Source organism: Lemur catta, chromosome 11, assembly GCF_020740605.2.
Source record: "Lemur catta isolate mLemCat1 chromosome 11, mLemCat1.pri, whole genome shotgun sequence".
Classification (NCBI taxonomy): domain Eukaryota; kingdom Metazoa; phylum Chordata; class Mammalia; order Primates; family Lemuridae; genus Lemur; species Lemur catta.
Genome location: NC_059138.1, coordinates 49,694,979 through 49,698,169, shown reverse-complemented (window position 1 = coordinate 49,698,169; position 3,191 = coordinate 49,694,979). Strand labels below are relative to the sequence as shown.

At 37.7% G+C, this 3,191-nt stretch overlaps 1 pseudogene; it reads right to left on the bottom strand.

The window, feature by feature from the left end:
• Positions 1 to 1,582: 1,582 nt before the first annotated feature.
• Positions 1,583 to 3,191, bottom strand: LOC123647449 (annotated as a pseudogene).

Genomic DNA, 3,191 nt, shown 5'->3' with positions numbered 1-3,191 from the left:
AAAGATTCCCAACAATGAATGAATGTGAACAGAGTGCTCAAGATAAGGGTCTATGAAGAAGAGAGGAAAAGACTAACGAGCAAGGAACTTTGTAAGACAAATGTATTTAAATTAAAATTAATAATGATAAATTGTCTGAGCATATGGAGAATATGTAAAAATAAGGAACATCGAAATAGAAGAGACTTAAAGCCAGGGATATTTTAATACTAGTCCTGAACTAAAAGCACTAAAGGTGTTCAGCAATTCCTAGGAGCAGGTGGTTGGGGATAGGAAAAAAGTAAAAGCATCTGGAAGGCCATCAGAGGAAGCTAAGAGAAGAGCAGGGATGGAAAAATATTCTAAAGATCTTGTCTTATTGGGAAGGGACAGTGAGGAAATTGAGCATTCTTGGTGGGAGAAATATTGGGCATAGTGTTTTCAAATAATAGAAGAGAAATAGATATTTAATTATAAGTGCTGAAAATTGAAAAGTATCATGGGGCTTACAAATTAACTGGGGGGAAAGAAACAGTAAACAATCAAGTAAAAATAAATAATAAAGGATTATGGAAGGAATATCAAGATATCGATCAGTACGTAAGACTCCTACAAATACTGTCACGAAAAGACACACTGCCAGACTCAACTGAAACAAAACCCAGCTATAGGCTGTTTAAAAGGTAGACAGGAAAAAAGATAAAGAAAGCCTGAAAGTGAAAGAATGGGCCAAAAGATGCCAGAAAAATACAAATGTAAACAAAACAAGGGTAGGAAGGACAATATTACAATAAGGAAAAATTAAATTTTTCAGGGAAGATGTTTCTGTGCTGCAAGGAACAAAACACTCTGCTGGATTGAGTAATAAGGAGATCTATTTCTCAGAAGTATCGCAACTTCAGCACGGGAAGTCAGTGGTCTGGTTTGTTTCCTATGAGTCTGTTGTGTGTTAATCCTCCGATTGGTAAGAAAGCAGATGCAACGGTTCCTGACAACCATTTCTTAAATCACTTTCCCAAGAGCAGGCAAAGATTTCCTACCCACCTGGCTGACTTCCCTTCCAATCTTACTGGCTAGAATTAGGTCACATGCTCATTCTTTTTTTTTTTTTAACGTGGAAAAAAACACAACATAAATTTATCCTCTTGACAATTGTTAAGTGTACAGTTCAGTAGTGTTAATTATACGCACGTTGTTGTATGACAGATCTCTAGAACTTTTCCAGCGTGTATGACTGAAACTCCATACTCATTGAATAACTCCCTTTTTCCTTCTCCCTCCACACTCAGTAACCACCGTTCTACTTTCTTGTTTTTGTTTTCATTTTTCTGTTTTGTTTTTATAATAGCACAATGATTTTATTTATGGCAGAAGAAAAAAATTCTTCATTTGTAAAAGGTATTTGATTTATTTCAGTATTTTTTTTCCCATTCTCTGTGGGTTGAACCTTTTTTCCACCCTAAAATCTGCTTTTTCTTTCTTCACATAATAATATCCATTGTGTCTACTTCTTATTCTGAAGGGAGAATAGAAAGTCTATCAATAGGTTTCCACCAGGATATTTCAGTCAATAGCTCCTTTCTTCACAAAGACTTGTTTCATACTAGTTCCAAGTCTGGGGAGGTTGGCAAAATGGCTAGGTTGGCTGAGTCTTGGCCGGCCATCACCTCCTCTATGCAACTCAAGTCAGAGGTTGGTCGCAGGTGCCTTCTTCCTCCCATGTCTCTGTTTGAATGGGCTTGATGTTGCCTAGTAGCACCTCTTCATAGTTTCCATAATCAATGAATTTAACATCTGCTGTCATACCCAAAGAATGGAAGGCTTAAACGTCTTCCTGGTAAAACTTGTCTTCCCAATAAAGTGCAAAATGTTTCATCTCCAGGTTTTCACATTTTTGCATACTCCACAGGAACAGATGATTCTAGTACTTTTTCTGGCTTAATGGGCCCGGATCTTCTTTTGGGCCCAGTATTGTAAAATATTTTATCATCACAGGGTACAGCTGTGACGGGCCCTGCTGGCTTAATAGGTCCTACTCGTTTCCTTTCAGTGGCATTTCTGTCTCTCTATTTGGAGCACCAATGAAACTATTACTTCAAACAGGATTCAGGCAGTCAGTATTTATATTTAAATGTTTTTCAATTTTTATACCACTGAAAGCTTCATTACTTATTGTTTGCGATTTCCTATCATAAAAAATGATCAGGATTAGCTGTTTGGTTGTCTCTTTTTCCACGTTTCTGATTATTATAATCGATGGATTCTTGAGGAAGTAGACTTTCTTTTGCCTCTCCATAGGATGGACCTTTTTCTGATCTGCTTATCATAGAGTTATCTCTTTTTCCAAAAGCACCATCATTGTGCTGAGAAACTAAAGGATAAGAAGTATCTTGAGTTCTGTTATATCTAGAATATGGTCTATCACACTGGACTCCCTCAGTCTATACTTCAGATCCTAAAGAAGTATTCGGTCTCTCAGAACCTCTATTTCTAGGTAGTCTGCTGCCTTCTAAAATTGACTTTGAGTGTTGGGAGTCTCTTTGAAAATGAGGAGGTTTTTCATTTCTTGACTGCCTGGTATAATTTTGAGGAAGATGTCTTGGTTGATTATTTTATTTTACTCCATTTTGATCAGTATTTGACAACCTATGCTGTCCCTGATGAAGCTTCTGTGGCTATGACTTAGGTTCTTCCACACTCAAATTTCCCATTTTAGATTCCAAGAAATCAAATAACGTGCTTGGTGCTGATGGCCTGGCATTTCCCAGGTCGTCTTCATCTTCAGATCTTACTCACTCCTGCCTTTTCCTCTACCTCTCAAAGGTGGACCCCATAACAGGTTTCTGGTTTTTGCCGTTAAGAAGTACATTCAATGCTGCTTCTAAGTTGTTGCCATTATCCATAAGAGCTTGCCTAGATGCTTCCTTGCTGAAGCCCATTTCCGTTATGTGCTTCCGAGCCTTCTAATCAACCAGTTCATTATAAAGGCCTTCATATTTCCCCTCTGATTTGGTTGACTTTTCTTTCAGTGAAACTTCCCTATTTCAGTTACCAGCAGCACTCATATTGAGAGTACCTCTAGCACCACTACCACCTCCTCCAAATGTCTTGGTTTGTTTGCTCTTTGCAACATCTGCAATAGCAGAAGTTCTTTGTTTTTCAAATTCATCATTATCATTTTTAGGTTTGACAGGCATCATAACTTGCAATGT